Source organism: Anopheles maculipalpis, chromosome 3RL, assembly GCF_943734695.1.
Source record: "Anopheles maculipalpis chromosome 3RL, idAnoMacuDA_375_x, whole genome shotgun sequence".
NCBI classification, from domain to species: domain Eukaryota; kingdom Metazoa; phylum Arthropoda; class Insecta; order Diptera; family Culicidae; genus Anopheles; species Anopheles maculipalpis.
The window spans coordinates 51,768,038-51,789,519 of NC_064872.1; the positions used below are offsets into that span (position 1 = coordinate 51,768,038).

Sequence of the window (21,482 nt, forward strand, 5' to 3'; positions counted from 1 at the left end):
GTGCTAGTGACGTACTTCAATGAAGGCAATAAAACAAATTCGTCGCAGTTGTGTATGGGATGTAAGGTGATCGTATCTACGGATCGACCTGCATTGTTCGATCGGAAAGAAAAAGGGATGCCGTGTTCTAGTTCTTACCTGAATGTTAGACTGCCCATGATCGCTTACGTAATGCTTTCTATATGTTTGTTGCTAAAGAAAGCATAATGCAGTTAAAAGAAAGTTTTAGGGGCACTTCATGTGATGTACTTGTGCTTTAATAATCCATCGAACCATGTACTTCCTTTCGTTGCCGTAGCTGTCATGTACAGTAGCTTTGGACGTAACAGTCAAGGAGCTGTAATTGAAAATTTGTTCGTCCTATGAAGCTCACCCTTGAGCAGCAAAGTAGGAAATATTGACACCCAATTGACCAACTGCAAATACTTCAAAATTTATAACATCCATTGATGGATCCAATCTGCCAAGGGCCCCAACAACTGCCTCACTTTAAGGATCTCGATCAAGGGTTTTGTGTTGGGAGCTTTGCAGTAGTAGTTTCGTAGAGGATTGAACGAAAGTAGACCCCCAGTCACACACGATCAACACTTTTGATGGTGGTGGGCCTCGATATCCATTCCGCATTTGGCCTCCAAACAGCTTGAATCGCCAATTCTCACTACTCTTACAAAAGTCTGACTGGCAACTACTTTCAGCCCCTGAAATTTTTGCATCACATTCGTATTAGCTATCTGATGATTTCATGAAAATGAAATTAAACTCAGGTCAGAGCATTCATCAAAGTGTTGAAAAATATCCTAGACAAGATGGGCTTGAGATGGTGATTTGAGTAGAATGCCACACTGTCGATCTACGGGTCTTCTGATCCTCTATCGAAAGACCATATCCAATCGTTCTGTATGCAAAACGGAATAGTAGCTTGACATAAAGACTCGAAAAATCATATATCAGCACCGCCAAACAGTTCAGCTAGCTCGTGGTTCATTTTCCTTCTAGTCCTTAGCACCCGCCGTTCGGAATTGACGTGTACATTGGCGTCTTCAGTCAGCAAATCATTCGTGTGTTGTTGGAGTTTTCTTGATAGCAAGAGTTTGAGAAGCCCGTAGTAGGTATGACTTACGTCAACTAATACTCTACATCCGAGCCGGGCTTTATCACGATGAGGAAGGTATTTTGTCTTCGTCGCATTGATCCTAAGTGGACTAAAAAACTTTTTTCACCATCAACCAAGGCCAAAGTGTCAGGCACTTGTCCGAAGGCCGCTTGGGACTTTATCCTTAGTATCTTTTCAAAAAGTCTTTGCACTGTTTGCACCTACAAAACGGTAGGATTTTCAGGCCATTGATATTCGATATGTATATGCAATGTATGTAGACAAAAGCAAACTTTCCATATTTCTATGTTTTGCATAACCTTTCTAATATAATCAGCAGCCATCTTTCTTTTATTCACGCAAGCCACGTTTCGGTTAACTTGCGGTGTGGTGAATGTGTATGTGTGTTTTTGGGCTTTCCGTTATGATGTTGCTCAACGAAATATTTTGAAAAAATAACATTAACATTATTGTATAATTCATCAGCACATTTTGCTTGCTGTTGCAGCACTTGCACTTCTCGCGCCATGCGCTGTCACGAGGCGGTTTACGTTTTGCAAAGGGCTTTAACTTTCTTCCACGAAGAAGACACCGTCCGGCAAAGGCTAGGTCAAGAAAAAGCGGTGCGTCATGGTACGTCCGTTCGGTTTTGGCTGAACAAAAACCACAAACAAACAACAGTACTCGACAACGATTAGCAAATATACGCGTTCCAATCTCCCGGTTGACTTGCGTTGAAGTCTTTCGATGAGTGGTCGAATAATGGAAGCCAAAAAGCTGAAGGTAAAGCAATAAAACCAAGGAGGAAATACACGCACGCACTCGTCCGGTTCCGTCCTCCACATGTGCTGGCCACTTGGAGTGCCAGTTCCCGCCAGACCGTGCTGAAACACTAGCTCTTAACCCTTTAGTGTGTGCGTTTGTGTTCGGTGGAAATAAAAAGACTCATCAGATGAGATCGTGTAAATCGAGAATTATTTTTTAATGTTCTTGCATTCTTTTTTTGGTTCAATAATTCAACACGCACTCAGTTTAAATAAACAACCTTTTTTTAAACTTTCGTTAGAGACAGTGCTTACGAGAGGGTTACAGAGGTAGGGAAGCGAAAAAAACCTATAATCTATCCCGTGGTCAGCTCCCCCCCTCCCCCACACCTCCGGCACACAAAAAACACACCACAGATCGCATGCGATCGCGCGCAACTTACGTCGGTCCGGTTCAGTCGGTTGGTTGAACTCGACACGTACAGAAGTGTAAGTCTCTCGCGGGCGGACTCGGAAACCCGTCGCACAAGACCACACACACTCACACAGGAACCATCGTCCCGCACAGTCCAGCCACAGAGTCTCGGTTCCCCAATCAATCGTCTGACGATTGCTTTTGGGTACGCGTACGGTGGGGCCGGTTAGCGGTTTATTTGGTTGTGCCCAGCGTGCGCGCGTGTGTATGTGAGTGGGCCCTTTTTACTACCGCCAGCGTCTGGCAATAGTGCGTGGTGGTACAGTTCGGTTGTTGGTGTGTTTAGTTTAGTCCGCTTCGGTTTGTTTTTTGCAGCTCCCAATCCCGTTACGGATTTTAAAATTTCGGTCGCGGTCCAAGCGTTTGGTCGTATAGTGGGAAGACCAAGCTAACGGTGTCTACCGGTGATGATGATCCGCGTTCGGGTGTCATCTTGCCAAGGATAAGTTTTGTGCAAAAGCGAGATCACATTTTCGGTGTTCGCCTAAGGTGCCCAGGGTTTATCATTGACACAGTTTTAAAATAGCGTAGGATCAGTCCGAGCATCGTTTGCCCGACGTGAGTGCGTTACTATCGTTCTACTACCTCGTGCTCGATCGATCGATCGCATTTCCCGTGTATGCCACGCTGTGTGGCGTCGAATGAATTTTTCATTCCCACTTTACTTTTTCTTCCGGTTTACCAAGTTTGCCAAGTTGCGAAAAAGCTTTCTACTTGTGTGTTTATATTTTCTTTCTGCTGCTCGTTTTTTTTCTTCTGACGTCACGTATCAATATGGGTTTTTTCCTTCTTCTGATTGTTTCGTAGCTTTCGTTCAACATCGCTTCCGCGTAGCCGAGCTTGCCGTGCTGTGTGCAGAGGTCGATTGGTTTGAAAGAAATCTCCAAATTTTAAGCAGTTCGGTTCAGCTTTTGCAAACAAGGCTCCTACGCATGGCCTCCTACCGATTCGTGAGGATCAAGTGAGATCGTAACCTCCATCGTGCTTGTGTGTGTGTTTGTGAGTGTTTCACGGGTGATTGGTGTGAAAAGTGTCTAGTTTGCAAGGTGTGTTGACATCATCCAACAGTGCTGTTTGTTGGGATTTCCGTTCGAAAAAAAGGAAAAGTGCAGAAAGCTCAACCAACGTCTAGCATTGCCACCGGTGTCGGATCGGATCACGAACGAAAGACTCATCATGTTTCTCGGCAGGCGCAACTTTAAGCTGTGTAAGTACTTTCGAATATTTTAACGTAACGTAATATGAATCATCTCGCCGGTGTACGCGAGATCCTTTCCAATTTCGTGCCAGTGGTGTTGAAGCCCCAAACCAAAAACAATCTGCTGTGACCCGTTTCAGGGGAGGGAAATTTTCTCTTTTCACAAAACAGATAATAAAACCAATCCACATTTCCACCTGCTGCAGGCGTGCGGATCGGCGTGTGGTATCAATTCTATTTTTTCGGTACGCGTGTACCTTCTGTTTCTCGCACTCGCTTTTGCAATCTGCACCGAAGTGTCGTGCTGCATGCGAATCGGTTGCGTGGGTTTAAGTTGTGAAGCGACGCATGAAAAACGATTCCGGTGCTAGCTTTAGCAAAGGAAAAAAAACTGAAAAACTACTTTTAAACGAATCGTTTGTCTCTCTCGCAGGCCGAGAAATCGATCAGTTTCACTGTCAGTAGGTCACGTGCCGCCGTGCTAAGATCCTTGGTTTTGCGAACCAATGCAAGAGGAAAACCTCTTCGGCGTCTACCAAATCCAAAAACGCAACCGAAATTTTCCATCGCTCCACGGCACGACGGATCGGATCGGATGCGCGTTTGGCGAGCGCGCGCGCGCACTCGGATGTGAAGCGATAATTGATCTCGCTTACATTTGGTGTTTTTGGTTGAACGTTGAAGGTTTGTTTTTTACAACAACAAAAAGGTGGCAGCATCGGTAAGAAATAGCTCTGCGTGCAGAAAGGTTTTTACTTGCAGACAAAGTACTGTTAATTAGTGCTAATAGTGTAGCAGCGAGAACGTTGCCTTTCAAAACGTTTTACTGTTCCAAATAGTCTAATGGAAGTAGAATATAGAAACTTAAGTGATGGTTAAGACTAATGAGACATTGTACAACCGGATCACCATTGTATTGTTTAAAAAAACTTTGTAAAGAGAAGAATCATTGCTAATGAAATGTAAATTAATCGATAAAGGTTCAAAATTAAATTTTCTGCCTATGTTTTTACATGTTCGGCATGCAAAAGCAACGGTCAATGTGGAATTTTATATTCGGTCCCACAAGCCGGGTCCTTAACAATCTTTCATAGTATTCACATAAAAGAACATAATTCTGGGTTCTGGGTCGACCAATGTCACCTATCAATGCAATATCCTTGGAGTTCTACCATCTACCATTCTCTATCCATGCTGAATGTCTTATAATTTTAGGAGCTGGGCTGGTTGTCCAGTTTAATTCACATAAACTTGAAGTCTGGTAAATCGGATTCTGTGGCTTAGAGGTAACGGCGACGATCTTTCAGACGATAGGGCTGCATATCGAACCTAATCCTGTCGTCCTTTGCGGCAGGTGTTTTTATAGAAATTATATAGAGTTAGGTACAAAGTGCGGTAACTGAACTGTAGTTCGTTCAGTTCAATCAAATGATCGACGGAACTTCGTTCTTCAAGAACTTTAAGTACCTTCCGAAACGAACCGCACGTCCACTTAAGATCGCAACCAAGAACGACAGGTCGAAACGCATAGCACGTCCAAAATCGTGAGCGAACTGGAACGGCAGGAAGAACGAACAGAATGCTGCGTATGAGTAAACTTGAGAACACGTGTTGTTCTTGTTATATTTTTTTGTTGTAAATTTTATTTGCTGTTTTAGATATTGATTAGTAAATCTAAGCGATGCATAAGCATGTGTTATTTCCTTTGCTGAAATCAAGGTTTTCTAAATTTTCTTTTAAGCATGAAATTTTGAGTTTACAATACGAATTCACCGGATTGAAAACCAATATCCAAGTATAAAGAGATAAGAATGAAATTTTAATAATTTGCTTGTCCTTTGTAAACAAATTTACATACAAAAAGCGTAATTTCGTAAGCAATAAAACGAAAGGCCAGTGAGTTGTAATAAACCATCGATTCGATGCTGCTTTTATTACAGAGAAATGTCTTATCACTTAAAGTTTATATACTCCTTACACAGATTTTGGATGATTCAATTTGTTTGCATGATTCAAACTGGCATTTTAACACCCGCTATTCCTCCTCCCTCTAGAAAATGAACCTAAAACTTACATAGTAGGTTATATAGTATAGTATAGTAGTTAAGTAGGAACTTTACCAAAGTTACAAAAGAATGACCAATAATTAACTAAAGCACTACAACCGCTAAACCGTCTTTAACCTGTTGAAGAAATTCCCAAAACTGTGGTCTGCCACTCCAGCATCCCGGATCAGTTTGGGCGTACCTTGGCTCTTCTGTTTATGTGGACGTTTTGACATTTTAATGACATAATCAGCCCACTGGTGCCTTGTTGAAATTAATTCGCTGCACAATGTTAAGATTCCTGTACAGCCCCTAGAGCACACCTTAGTAGTCTCAACTTCATTGTCCTTGATTAATTGCTGGGTCAAATATCCTTCTGAGAATCTTTGTCTAGAGAGCGACTAAGAGAGATCACCGGGTTACTCCGTCGTGACAGATATTTTAGAATGGATATTATAAGCTGAAAATCATTAAAACACTCGTCATTTTTTATTGTGCCCTTATATTCCTCTTATGTGAAACGGATATTATTAGTTTACTCATAAATCACATTGCGTCATGCAACAAGACAATATAAGAACAAACAACTTAAATTATATCACAATGAGACCACTCTAATAAAAAAGGTCATCTATGACTTGAGTGACATGCAAATAAAATGTTGTTTGAGCTCCATAATTTACAACATAATTACTGTCCAATGTTACGCACATCAAACATCGTATACGAATCCATTCAAGCAATCGATTGCTTCTGGATCAATTATTTCAATTATTATTTAGCTTCCTTATTGTGCTTGCAAACCCTGTTCTCCGTTATTGCACCGTTTCTTATGGTAATTGTAAAAGTGATTGTTCAAACTGATGAGCAAGTGATTCTCTATTTTTACGGATGACCCTCAGCACCTTACTCTAAGGTAGTAAAACACTCGTCCATGATTCCTGACATATTAGGTAGTGTTAATTTCAAACTACCCCACAAATGCGAATGTTTTATTTGTTGTCTATGCGAAGAGCGTTCCTAATGACCGATCGTTGGCAGCTGTAGTAGGGGTAGCGAAACAAGCGAAGAAATACTCCACCAACCTTCAGTGACTTATCGGTGTGGATGCGTGACTTCGTTACCAAATGGCACAGCTAGGTTGGTAGCTGTTGTTTTTGTTACAGAGTGCTTCAAAGTATTGGCTGCGGTGCTTCAATGTCAATGGTACTAAATGAAATCTAGGCCTGCATACATCGCACCAGCTAAGACTATTGTGTGTCGAGGAAAGGCTTTGGCCGTTTGCGTTCAGTAGTGAGGTAAAACAAAACAACCAACTACTTTCATCAGTGAAGTAAAATCTTACTTGTAAGTTAGAATGGTTTTCATTCTCGATCGATCCATTATTTGCAACTACGTAAAAATAACCTATATTGTCCTTATTGGAAAATAACGTCGATTCGATTAGACAAAAAACATCATTTTGTTACAAAAAGAAACATTCGTGTTTTTCACAAGCATTTATCTTTGTTAGAATTTTGAGCTTTTTCAGTTCATACTGCTCATAATGAATTATTTGTATGAATCTTTGCAAAATAGCATTAGGATTGCAAATTAGCCTTACATATGCATGATGTTCCCATTTCAACTAAACCCAGGCGATTATATTATGCCTTACAAGGTCAAAGATATAGTCAGAGACCTCTCGAAGAATCAAATCATTCGGTTTTGAACTCGCTCTACCGAAATTAAATAGTTTTACAGGATTCTAGTTTTAATCTGTTGATACAAACACCACATAAGCGGAACGCCTCTTATCGAGTTTGACACCACTGAATCTTAAACGCCGTAAAGTATGCAATGTGCTGCTTTGCGTTTACAGGCAGCTTTAAACCGTTCAACGTATTTCGGTGTTTCGTCATGGATATATTTAAAAACGGTTGTTTAGTTTAAACTGAATTTGTCTCATTTTATGTATTATTTTATTTATTTTAAGTATGATGGCTTACGCCGTATTATCAACACTGCATGTGATGACTATGCATACAAACTAGATTAGCAGGGCATTTCCTCCCTGTCTGACCTATTGTCTCTCTTATAGTTCACCTCTTATGCTTCACCTAGCTAAGGCATAGAAACGTGATGCATATAACCAAAAATACTCCAAAATGTGATGTTTTATTTTTTTTATTTGTAGTTAATTGTTAATTTGTAGTTAATTTGTAGTTCAATACCGTATTGTAACCTCCGCTTGTGATGACTGAGACAATGATTATTATTATTAAGGTATTTCCTTCTTATTCTCAGCCTAATTCCTGGCATACTCGGTTTAAAATGTGGCAAATTGTCTATACAAATTATCTTACTTCATTGAGTAATATTGTCAGGCAGCAAAATAAATTAAATATTATCATCACTTTGTTACATTCTATTCCCCATTCCAGTAATATTTCTTACCAATGGTGAACACAGGATATTTTGGAGTATTTTTGACGCTTTTCACTTATTTTTCTTTTTATCTCGAGGGGTTTTGACACATTTTCTTATATGTTTGACTTTGTCTCATGGTTCTTGTGATAATTTCGCATTCTACGTCCCATGTTAAGTTTATTTTCCAGAGAATTCCCGAGAAACCGTTAAAAAACTAAAGCGCGGAGCCAAAAATACTAAGAAAATAAAAATATATTCGCAACATCGCTAATATCGCCAGCTGGGAAAGCTTTGAAAATCCTCGGGGTATCCTGTAATTTGCTATTTTTCTATACATAAAATTAACTCAAGCCTTAGAAAAAAAAACTTTACAACGCTTACAGCGCTTAAATTGAAGAAATATTTTACAACGCTTTGCGGTCACGTTTTCACCCACTTTGGTAACGGACGAATTATAAGGTCAGTCTTAGTCTGATTAAGTTGTATGTCGCGATGCACACAGAAAAAAAACCCCACTACGCTCGGCCCCAACCGCATTCGGTATGCGAAAAGGTACTTTGACCATTCGTAAAAGGTTGCCGGAGCTGAATTGTACGCTGAATATGACCTTCGATTATGACTAGACAGGCGTGCTGCCGCTTTGCGAATCCTTGCAAGCACAATGAACCATTGTAGTACGTTTATATTGCATGAGCGGCCCTATATAGTTCCATCATTTAAATTGAACTACACACCTAGGGTGTGATTTTTACAGAGCAATAATATTTCATCCGTCGGCATTTTACTAAAGGGTTCGCAGTAAAAATGCAACCAGCCTGTTATCTTACACGTTGAATCATCGGAATTTCTCAAGTGACCGAATTGCTTCGCTAAAATTCCGCTAGGATTAACAATGCCATCAATATGTCCAATGCTTGCCCAAGAACTTTTCGTTCGAGTGATTGTCTCGTCATGATCAGTCTCTAAAGAAGCTCTTATGGAAATCGAAACAACAAATCGAAACGTGCCGAAAAAAAATCGCTCTGTCATTCTGTATACAACTGTGGCCGTACGGCAAGTCTTCAATTATCCGTCGACAAACAAAACAAGATGGGGAAAAAAACGATACGCACACTTATCCACGCGTCGATAGAAGATTCTATTGGAATATCGTTAAATTCCTGACGCTGGATGTGATGCCAGCTCGATTGATTCATAATGGCTAGAGCTTGCCGCCCAGTTCCAGGAAGCTATGCTTCTCACGCAAATCGTTGTCCAGTGACGTGTAACGTGACGATGTTGATTGCTACCCTTAGCGCGCTATTCGAACGCTCGTGTCCGGTTCAGTAACGCACTCGCCCCGCACGAAGGATCTGCGACCGTTTCCTACTACGCCTCTAGAGCGCTTGGAATTATATCACCCCGCCGGACAAACCCGTTTTCCAAGTGATAGCAATTAAGGTCCCCGTGCTTCATACTGTCACCTCGATGGCATTCGCTATCGATCCTTATTATACAAAATTGTTAGAAGGTCAAAAGAAACGAGTCACCTTTCGTCGATTGCGGCGGTGTATTGCCATTGGTTAACTCGGGATGCTGCAAAAGCTTACTTCTGCTGCTGAACGCCAATGTGTGAGTGTGGGTTTGTATCATCCAGAACAACATTTGGAATAATTAGCATAAAATCATTGGCTACAAAAAAAAAGCGGTTATCAAGCCAAACGATCGAGAGCAACTCATGGGCCTTAAAATGGTTGTTTTGAGCTGGACAATATGTGCACTCCATGAGACGCAGGCTCGTGGCTCCGATTACAAACGCAAAACGACCGATCGTGATGTGTTCTCTCTTTCTTTCTCTGCTTTCCTGATCGTCCGGAACTAAGCGCACCAACAAAATTTCGTTCTAGAAGGTAGTAGAACCTCCCCACCCAGCGGGTAATTATAAAATAGTTTTGTAACACACCGGCAGTTGTGGTCCGATCGTCAGAGCAAAGTTGGATCTTATCAACGCCACAAAATGTGCATCATGATCATCCCACATGATCCCGCATCTATGTAAATAAAAAAAAAGTACGTTACATGGCTAGTATAATGTGGCGTATTGGAGGGAAAAATCCTACAGTTTGAAAAGAATGAAATAATTAAACTTGAAAACGAACTCGAGCTCATTTCTCATCGTTAGTGAGAATCATTTGCCCTGCATCCTCCATTCTGTTTCCTCTACAAGCGATCGTCATTAATCAACCTACCAAAAGGGGTTTGCATCGGTACAATCGCAGCCGCGCCGCTACTACACGTGGATCAAACATTGCGTGATCATGCGAAAATAATTGGCTAATTGTGAAAAGTGATAAATCTTTCCAGCACAATTTGCACCTAATGATATTGATCTTCTTTTTTTACCTGCAGACGATTCATGTTCTGTGTACCCCCCCCCCCGAGCTTAGGAAAATTAGTTTCCTGCTGTTTTCTTGCTCAATCGAACTCACCTTGCTCAACCGATAAGGGTTTCCTCGTTGTCCTTGAGAACTTCTTCCTTCCTGGGTAAGCAAAAATTCTTGTCGAAATGCGAGAATTAGAAGAATTTACATATTGCCATAAAAGAAACCAGACACGGTGAAGGAATCTTCCTTGAAACCAAATTCTATTAATAAAGTTCCAAATGTTGAAAACCCCCGGAAATTCAAACTCGATCAGATAATTTAGAATCGACAACGGTGACAACTTTTTTTGTTTTTGGTGCCCGAGTTTTAGATACAATCAGCATGAATATTAACCATGTTTGCCAAGAACGATTGCGACACAAACCAAAACACAGGTTTTAAAGCTTTTTGCATAAAGCTTTTTTTCTCCAACCGCCGAGTATTGCCAACGCCGCCATCGTACGGACGCGGCTGCTCACACTTGATCAAAAAGTTCAAATATTTTATGAATAAACAAAACGACATCTAATACCCACTACTATCTGGGGGCAGCTCGGAAGCGTTTGCTAATGGATTTCCTAGAACATGTCCATGTTGATGCTTTGGAGCACATCTCCCCGCACACCGAAGCTCTGTGCTTGCTGGCTGGGTTTGTGCAGTTGTTTTGTTGGGATTTTGTCTCTCCCTTCATCACCTCATCTTTTGCGTACCGTGCTTACTAAATTTGTTGATCTTCTGGATGCCTCTGTTTCGGTTTCGGCTCAATTTGTTCGACTCACCATCGTAAAGATGAGACCATGAGAAGCGGTGTCGGGTTAAACCTATACGCTATACAGCCCATGTTGATCGTTTTGCGTCAGCAGTTTGTACCACAATGTACGTCCCTGCTGGCAAACAAACGCTGACCACATCGGGAATACACTTATTTTCGCTGCTGTCAGCATCTGCGAACTTCCCGCCACACGCGGGTTGATCCGAGGAGCGGAAATGGAAGAAAAGACCTTCACTGTCCTTGACGGTGGTTTGGTTTGGAGGGTCCTCCCCCCTTTCCGAGAGAAGAGCACATCTTACGGACGCCCAAATCAATGGCGTGAGCGTAACAGCCGATGACCTTAGCAGGTTAGAGGCCAGCGGTTATTAGAAACTGAATTGGAAGTAGCTTATCCGACTTTTGACAGGCGTTTTTTTTTTGGGTGACCGCCAATGCCAATGCTGGGTGCATCGATGGTAATTTGTCATCGAAGCAGATCAACCATGTTATATTGTCCCATGGTTCATTAGAGCGTCTGGTTGCCTTCAACCAAAGCGTGCTTTTTTGTTGGTGCCTGGGCGTGAACAAACACTGCGCGTGCAGACAATGGTGGACTGGTTTTCAACTTTCATCTATAGCAAAGCGATAATTGGTGTTGGCTTTCGTCACACATTTACTGAGCGTGCAGAACACAACTAGAAACAGTTTGGATGGATGGATCTTTGGTGGTGGAATAATGAAATTATGTATCGAAACTGCGCAAGTCGTGCTGGCTGTTCTATTCAATTTTATACACTAAAAGACGTACCGTACCGTATGGAATATTATTACTCATAACCAGTTGGTTTGAATCGCTCTTACGTAAATCATCCGATCAAGATGAATGATGAACCCCTCCCGAGAAAACGGTCAAAAATATAAACCCACAAAAGCGTGTGACATTTAAATTGCTTTAACAATACCGCTGCGGACGGTAATGGAAATCAAATTCTTCCCGTGATTGTTTCGTCCGATTTTGCGAGTGGCCAAGAATAGCTACGCCGGGCGAGTTCGTCCATTTGAGTTCAAGGTTTGATGTTTTTGCAGTCATGTTTCATCGCCGCTGGTCAAAGAAGAAGTACACCCATCCTTCCCCGGATGAACAGACAGCACGCCATGGTGACAGTATCAATAAAAGAACCAACAAAAAGCAGCCCCATCAACCCGTCCGCTCGCTGAACAGGCAACCTTCCACCACAAACGCCAACGGACGGACGGACGGCCATAAATCCAGCTTCTAGAAGCACTAAAGATATATGTACAATGGAGCTGACAGTCGCGGGCACTTGGAAACATTGCTTAATCGTGCGTTAAAGAAATTAAAGAAAGCTTTTGAAGTACATGAGGCCGTTGTGTTGCGGTGGTTTTATGTGCAGGCTCAGCACCGCTGGTTCTTCCCGGCCCACTGCAGGCCCCTTCCCTCCCAGTGTGCAGTGCACAATAGTAAAGCACTGTACTCCATCGCTCCACGTCTTGTGAGTTCCCTTCGCCCTCGCTACGCGCTACCCAGCGGCCCTACAAATAACTGTGGAACATCAATGCGCCTGTGAATGGAGGACAGCCCGGTTGGGCTGAGTTGAGTTTAGCTGAGCTGGGCAGCTGGCAGTGGACAACGCAGGGAAGGGAAAAAAATTGTTGCTATGAAACACCCGTACTCAGTGTACGCCCAGCACAAACTGCTCCTAGTTGGGGAAGGTAATTCCTTGGTTTCCTTGGCTGTTGTAATGGGCCTCCCCCGTGACTGCTGGTGAGGTGAGCCAACGATTGAAAAGTAATGGTAACTTATGTATGAGATTAAAAAGTACTTAGTTTTGATACGTTTATTTGATACTTTTTTTAAGTTTGAAAGTAAAGCTCTTTTGTATTAAGGATGCTTTTCCTGTTTAATTTTCGGTTGTTCTTGTTGTAACCAGTGGTGGATTTAGATCCTTGGAGACCCGAAGCGGAATGGAAGTTAGGGGTCCCTATCACCTTGAATCTGCCGACCAGGAGATTCTTGCCAGCTCGTAACCGCTCACTCCGCTTACCGTTAAACCCGCCATACTCAAAAACTTTCATATTAATTAATAAATTTGCCGTACTGGAAAAATATAAAAAATGTAAAATTTGTTATATGACTTTTTGCCTCCATAATGAACCATGGAAAGGAATGGATGATTGGCGTCGGTTGGACACGGAAGAATTACGGATCGAATCCCGTCCGAAACATTTCGCCGTACGCAGGGCTGACTATCTATCTACGGGGCTTAACAAGTCAAAGAAAGTCAGAAATGATAGACCTTTGGAGATTATACAGCCAAAAAAGATGGAAAAGATCATGCTAGTTATAAATAAATAAATTAGTTATAGACATACGAGATTGACACACTAAAACTTATTAATGATATCAACATATTTGCTCCTTAACATGTCCTTAGAGTTAGGAGCACACTGTGATTGTCGACTTAGATTATAGTCTATGAAAGCAATGGACCATATTATGGGTGCAAATGTCCTAAACTTTTAATCTTCTTGGCATAACGACCTTCTAGGTCACGCCGGCCATCGAATGTTTTACTAGACTTGATGACACCAAGCAGTTGGATAGTCACTTCTCACTACGCAAAACGATCCGGATGGGACTTGAACCCTGGTCCTACCGTGTGAAGATCGGCGCTGCTGTCGCCTCTAACACGGTACGCAATGCTCAAAGCAGATTTTAAATGCATACTACGAATACACTGACTGTAACACCAGTGTATCTAGTTAAAAAAAACGGCAGGACCATACTTCAAATCCCATTCGGACCGTCCCCCCGAAGTGAGGACTGACTCTCCAACTACGTGGTATCGGTAGTCTAGAAAACCATTTCTAGAAGATCTAGAAGATGGCCAGCGTGACCTAAGAGGTCGTTAAGCCAAGAAGAAGAAGAAGAAGAAGTTCAAAAATAATGTTTTACAAAGATGGATGGAACGAAGCACATTGTAATGTGGTGATTCGTATTAGTTTACTACTGTTCTGTTTATTTAAACATGCGATCCAAAGTTTGATCCCATACTATAAATGGTCAAGGAATTCAAACGATTATGTGAGCATTCCGTTATACTTAAACTAAAATAAATAAAATAACAAACAACAAGGAAAAAAAATGGAGCATTACGGTAATGGAATGTACAGTATGGAGAATACGCTCTTCAGTAACAGTTTCCCCCAATTTTATTAAGTATTTTCAACAGTAATATTTCCCACTAAGAATTCTTGAAAGTTTTTGACGGGCCTTTGTAGCGTTCAATGTTGATGTTGCCGTTTTGAAGCTTGAGCTTTCCTTCAAATTATTATCTCTATGAAAATTTAATATTAATTCATTCGTGTGTCACTACGTTATGAATAAGTCAATACCCCTTAACTCAAACACTTTTTTACTATTTTCCATCCAAGACGGTATTCAAACACTCTTCCCAACACTTATCAACGCGAGCTCGTCCAAGCACTACGAGCCCACTAGAAGCAGTAGTAATTTGTAGCTCGCCGCAGGTCTGCAACAACCCACCAACATTCACAAACATATTTTCTTCCCCAACACACACACCACACACACATGAGCACAGACTCGTACCGTACTGGTGGTATCGGTTTTGGCATTCCGAAAGGCTCAAGTCACTGTAGTGCGCCCGCTAAGTCACCGTCGTCGTTATTCGATTTCGCGCGTCTTGGTGATCGCGCAGTGGCTAGAGATCGAGGTTTGTCGTCGTCGTGGTCGTTCGTCGTCGCCGTTGATTGTGTTGGCTGATGATGGGGAAAACGCAACATTGAGTTGGACTTCGAAATGCTTCCAAGACGTCCGCGGGACCAGTTTTCGAGTGAACGTTGAAGCGCGCACAACGCAACACGGGTGCTGTGGTTGTTCGTGCGTTGCGGAATTTGTTTCTTTCTTTTCTAGTTTTGTTTTTGTTTTTGTTTTCGGTTTGCAAAACAGCACATTCACACCTTTTACTCACCACAATTTCCAACTGGTACCACGATTTTTGGCCATATTTTTAGCATCTGTATCTGTGCTGTATTGGTCGTTATGAATTTTGGGTTTTGCTTGTGCGGATTTGGATTTGCTCACTGTTGCACGTTATGCTCACCTGGGCTTCGGATCGGATCAGTGTCACGGATAGTGTCTCAACATTTACCGTGTGTCTGTGTCTATATGTGTGTATGTGTGTGTGTGTGTGTGTGTGTGTGGGAGGGGAGGCAGGTTATAAAGCAGGCAAACAAGTGCAACGACGAGAACATGGGTGAATTGGTTGAACTCAAAACGCGCATGTGATACAGCCGTTGGGAAATATTTCGGGGTTGACAAATCTTTCGCCACCGCCAGTGTCAAGACGGATGCTTTGTCTGCTGTTCGTTTGGTGATCTCTTATGTGTGCCGATGTGTTTGCGTGAACGTGAGTGTGTGTTGTAGGGGAGGGAAAGGGTATAGACAACCGGTCGCGATATCAAATCCCGAGGAGTTGGAAAACACAAAGCCAAAAGTTCGATCATTTGATCGACCCAGTCTGCGAATGTTCGAAGCCGCTGGAGCTGGAGCGCCGTTTTGCTAAAGTTGATGCCGACCGTTGTGCAACCAGTTTAAAGTTGTTCGAATAGCGAGCGAATACAAAACGAACCCAACCACAGCTTGGACATGCACGGCGTCCAGTGCTACTGTTTCCTGAACCTGGGCGTAATAAAACCGACTCGCTTGTTGAGGTTGATAAATATTTAACCAATGCACCCGGGGAGTCGTGAATGGCCGCGTGCGAATGTGTAAAATAGCCATGCAAGCAGTTTAAAGTGATTCCTCGTGCAGGAAAACATGTCCGCCCCGTTTCACCCCCAATGCTCCCCCAAGATGTGATCGTGTCTGTGCTTGTGTATGAGTGTGTAATTGTTTTTTTTTCTGGTGTAATTCGTTATTTAAAATACTCCACACAAAAGGGCTTTACTGGAGAGAGAATTCTTTCCTTTTTTTGTTGGGCCTTGCCTGTCAGCGTGTGAGAGCGTGTTTCTGATCATGTGTGTAATACGTGTGAACAATCGGAATCTGGGAATCAGTAGCAAGTGCTCCGGGGAGAGGGAAATACCACGTCAAGAACTGTCTCGAACGATTCCGTGCTGGCTAGAGCTGGCTAGAAACTAGTTTCGCGAGGTACGAAAAATTGCAGTGTGCAATTTCTACCTGCTGGTGTGCAGTGTGCAGTAATCACATTTATCTACACCCCTTGCGTTGATCCCGTGACCCGCGCTACGATCGATTGCTTCGCAGTGGTTCCGTACGACGATTACCTTGCTTACGACCTTGCATTTGACCAACACTGAACATCAACCTGGATATGGTTCGAAAGGAAGGGGGGGGGGGGGGGGGGGGGAAGGGGAAGGGCCGGAAGGAGTGTTGGCGAATGGTGGAATGTCCTCCACATGCCACACGCCACATGAAAGATGGAAGACAGCAGCATTCGAATGTCTAAGAGCAGCGATTTGGGTCGCAGCGATGACAACAACAAAAGACTCGAGCGATATAGCAAGCGACGAACGTCTGGCCTCTCTCCCAATTTGTTGCCCATTAACATTGAAGTGTTTGATGAATGCTTCACTTTTCACAGAGCGCCCATTGCGTAAACACACCCGTTGATTGGGCTTTGAACAGCGAATCCAAAATGTAGAAGGAAATCGTATTGAGGTTGAACAGAAATCCCTTCTATTTCTTGCTTCAAAGAAAGGACAATTTTTTTTGAAAATCTTCAGAAACACATTCAACCTAGCAGCTGATCAAAAGCAATAAAGACAACAGAAAACCGTTACATTTCTTTTTGTAACCGTACAACATTGCATCTCGGAAATGGTTGTTTTAAAAAAATTTCCCTTTCAAATCCAGACGGATGTTTGTGGAAGAAATGGCTGTCCGCACAGCAAACAAAAGTGTCTGTGTACACTTTGTCCGTCCGGGTTGGCTTTCTTTTGTCGATTTTCTTTGTCTCGCTGGGGGGTTACTCTTCCCCCCCCCCCTTTTCAATCACCCAGAGAGCGATGAATTAAATTAAAGTTCCAACAGCAACGTGGACTCACCAACTAAAAAAGCTTCGCTTGAAAAGGGGCTTCCCGAAGATGTTGGTACAGTGCACAGGACAGACGAGCGAAGGAAGTCGGTAATAAGGCAAGCAAAAGGCAATTTTAAACAGCATCATCTGAGGCACGTTTCGAGCTAGTTCTCTGTGCTCCGCGCAGTGGAACCTCACGATTGAAGCGTTCACTAGTATAATCCTTGCAAATGGGGGACAGCCCAGTGGATCGACTACAATTAAGTAACTTGTTCTAAGCGGCACAACCGAGCAATGTTTTATACAGCCGGCAATTAACCCCTCGACCGCGTCGTCGTCGCCACTCTCTGGACCGTTAGTCAGCAACACTTGTCCACCCCGTCAAGGTTTACCATAGCCCCGATGCACACACACACACACACACACAGGACACAGGGGTTTTCGATACTAAAACGTGCTAATGACGTCAGGGTATGAGGTGGACAGTGAGAGGGGACTTTTTTCCTAAGCTCACACACCGCCTAACTCGGTTGTAGAAGGCAACAAACAATTTCGTCTAAGGCCACTCTAAACTATGAGCTGCTCTTGACGCAGCTTAATTTAGTTTTGTGCACCAGCCGCGACCCTAAACTATGACCTCAAAACATACTAAAAAAAAAACAACCTGCCCCTTTTACCTGGCAGGGCATTTTAAATCGATTTTACCTTCAAAACCACCCGTCACTAATAGATGCTGTATGCTAGAGATACAGAAGCACCGCCTTTTTTGTAAGATAATTGCAGCACGTGCGTCCGATAAGAACAGGACCTTGTCTTTGCCCAGCTGCATTAGTATACCTGTGCTGGAAAGCCTGTCGTAGTTAATACAGCCAATCTTTCTTTTTTTCTGGCTTTTCACTTTGTACAAATAAAACAAACAACGGTTTCATGGATCGTCTCCCGAGTCGTCTACAACAAGCAACTAGCTGCAGCTGCATCATCGTAGAGAGCGCGTAATAGAAAAAAAAAGAACGAAAAGATGCATCTACCACCCGAGTGGGCACCTTTGGTTGGGTGATTGTTATGCTTTCTTCAAACGAAAAATCTACTCCCCCTTCCAGTGCGTCTCTTGACGGTCCATCTATCGATCGATAAGCAACATGAATGTGATTTGTTCGCCCGGCTGCTACCGCAGATCGAAAGCAAAGCACTTTTGCCGTTTTGCGAGTAAAAACGCGCACTGTTTGCTGCTTAGATATAATTAATAGAAAGCAAAGTGTGTTGTAGTGATACGATTGATGCTCCGATCACCTTGCCCGGGTGGCGGAATAGTTGTTGGCGGAGTGTAGTGCTCTAATTAAATGCAAACGATGCAAACCGAGTCGTTTTGTAGCTCTGCGTTCCGATGCGATGTTCGGGGTGGTTTATGGATCCTGCATGAAAACAACCATTAACATCGGTTGGCGCCACACCAACCGGACGCTGTTGGTGGTGGGACAGGCGTATCACTCGCTAGGTGAAATTTATTCCTCCCGCTGTTATCGTTACACTGCATAGAAAGTGCTCCATGCTTGGCCCTGGTACAGGTTTTTAAAAGCAACCCCCCGTACAGCAAGTTGATGCGAAACTTGTGCGAAATCAGCCTAGAAATTCCACACCACCGAGCGGATCAGCTAACAGCAGAAATAGAATGTCCCAATCCGGTCGGCTATAATGAACCGTCGGTCCAACGAATGGTGTACTCTTGTCGTTGGCGGTATTCTTACGGTTCGAATAAGTCATTCAACGGTCCTCCGTTTGACCAATCGCAAGGCAGACCAATTGCTGAGCATGATCTCAAGCAAGAGCGGTGTCTATCGACTAACGCAATCAGGAATCTTTCGGGTGAGTGGCCTCACTATTGGAGCGACCAAAGCGAACGGAGTTTGTGTGCAACTTGTGACATTTGTGGCAGCACGGGTGAACAGAACATGGCCACGTACAGTGAACCCTCTCAGCATAAAACTTCCAATAAAATACGCACGCATACATCATCGCCGTGTGTGCACCGAAACCGGTGCGAGGCGTTACAACACACAGATCGGCACAGAGTGCGCCAGATGGATGGATAGGTGTTTGATTCGATTCTGCCCTCATCGTCGCCATCATCATCATCATCTGGTCGATGATTTGGACTTTTCGCAATCGCCAAATGCGCTCCCCAAAATATTTGAAGTGCCGTTTCGTTGGATGTATCGCGTAACGTGAAGATATTGGCACGCCACTGTCTCGGATGGGATCGCGAACGCGTCGCTGTGCAGAGAAAACATGTCGCTGTGACCTCCGAACAGCGTCCATCCCTTCTTCGCCTGCTTCTTCTTCAGTTCTGAGCCGAACTCACCGCACACCGGTGGTGCGTTCGCCTATTAGTCAATCGACATTTGAGCCTACCCCTGCGAGTGTGGGGGGGGGGGGGGGGGTGCCGTTTGAACAAGTTGCTGCTCTCGACGCACACTTTACAAAATAAGGTGAAAAAAGAGCCCATGCTCTTCATGGTTCCACCCTCCCTTTTGAAGCCAACCGGTTCAGTTGTAGCACGTGCGATTGGCTCTTGCAGATGCGAGAATCGGTGCGACGATCGTTGTTCGATATTGCGTACCATGAGATGCAGAACCGAAATTTAGTAATCAACCACTTTCGAGGCTTGCAAATCCAAATGACAAGGCAGGTTGGGTATCTTCGGTGGCAATTTCGTTGATACTCAACCACACGAGTGGTACTTCGGTGTAGGCTTAGTAGGTTGCGCATCAGCCACCGTTGGTTGCGTTGCCTCTTTTCTTGTCTGTCTTTCGCTTTTCCTTTTTCCAACAAGAAGCCCGTCATAAAGACACGTTTTTAGAATAGGGGTCTCTGTTTACCACGCTGTAATATAACCGCACTTGAAGCATTCCGTACGGTTTCGGGGGCTCTTCTTCATCGGCGAAAGAACGTCAGGAAAGTGCGATGCAACAGGCGTGCGTTATGGACGACGACGATAGTGAAGTAAAACGACGTTTCCATCGCACATGGTCTATTGCAGCGATGGTTGCTACATACTTTTAGCCACGTATTGCATAATCCCGTCCGTCCGACACTGAGAAACCCTTGAATTGCCACCCATGTACCGAGGGACCGAACGCGTGCTTGAAGGCGAACGGCAAAATTCCGTCCGTACCGTAGGTTGCGGTAGGATATTTCTTCTTCAGCTTGTGGCAATCGATAGGAACCCCCCCTGCCCCCCCCCCCCCCCCTCTCTTATGTGCCGGCAGTGTCGGTTTCTGCCAACCTGTTTTTCTTTCTAACGACGATCGAAAACGTGACATTTTGCGCGAAGACCGGCTTCATGCGTCGTGTTGCAATTTTGTTACGCTAAGCTAAGCTGATCGTTGCGAGGCTTATGATATCGCATCTGATGGTCTGCCTTGGTGTTTATCCGTACCAAGCAGATGCGCCTAAATGGCAACACTTTAAAAGTTATGTTCTAGCACAACATGCTCGTTATTAAAGCAGGATGCTGAATATGTTAATACAACGACATCGAAAAAAGAACCGAACCCGACAAATAAATAAACAATTCCATTAGCCAAAACTGCCATCTTTTGGTAACCTTCTTCCTCACCACAATACATACCTCACCACCTCCATCGGTGGTTTACTTCCGCGTTCTACTAGTGTCGCATTTCGAAAGTATAAACAAACACTGCACTGAAATGCAAAGCACTGGTCGGGACGGGATGGATGGATGGATATTCAGAACTGGTTTCCCTCGGCGAAGCGTATCGCTTTTCCGGGGCAGGCTACCTTCAAGCGATCGCTACGAACGAACAAGGCAAACCTCGTGGCGAATGATGGACGCATTGCACTGGTCGTCCGTGAGATAAAATGGCCGCACGAACCCTTAAGTGGCAAGCGTTGATATACAACGTCAAAGTGATTTATTTTGGGTGCCATTTTTTAAAAAGAAATATTAAAATATGTTCCATCAGAACACTATCACTAAGCGACTGAATTGTAACTGCGGCAACATTCTGTGAAACAAAACAAACTCCTAAACCAACCAGGACAGGAACGCAAGGTCGTACAGTAAACGCGTACTCGAATCAAGAAAACAATCGAACGGATCGGTGCGGTGAACGGCTTGCGCCCTGATGGGTGCCCAAAACGTGTAAACAAACTCCTGACTTACTCCAATCCCCGAACAAGCATCATCAAGGAGAGTGGTAGTGCATAACGAACAGCAGTAGACGGCAGTGAGCAAACGG

The 21,482-nt window shown here is 43.5% G+C and overlaps 2 protein-coding genes across 2 annotated transcripts in view; both read right to left on the reverse strand.

Moving 5' to 3' along the window:
• Window positions 1-21,482, reverse strand: part of LOC126561728 (protein hu-li tai shao) — a 272,847-nt gene that overhangs the window by 176,812 nt on the left and 74,553 nt on the right. The window lies entirely within an intron of this gene.
• Window positions 1-21,482, reverse strand: part of LOC126562748 (WD repeat-containing protein 91 homolog) — an 80,743-nt gene that overhangs the window by 46,934 nt on the left and 12,327 nt on the right. The gene's annotated exons all lie outside the window — the stretch shown is intronic.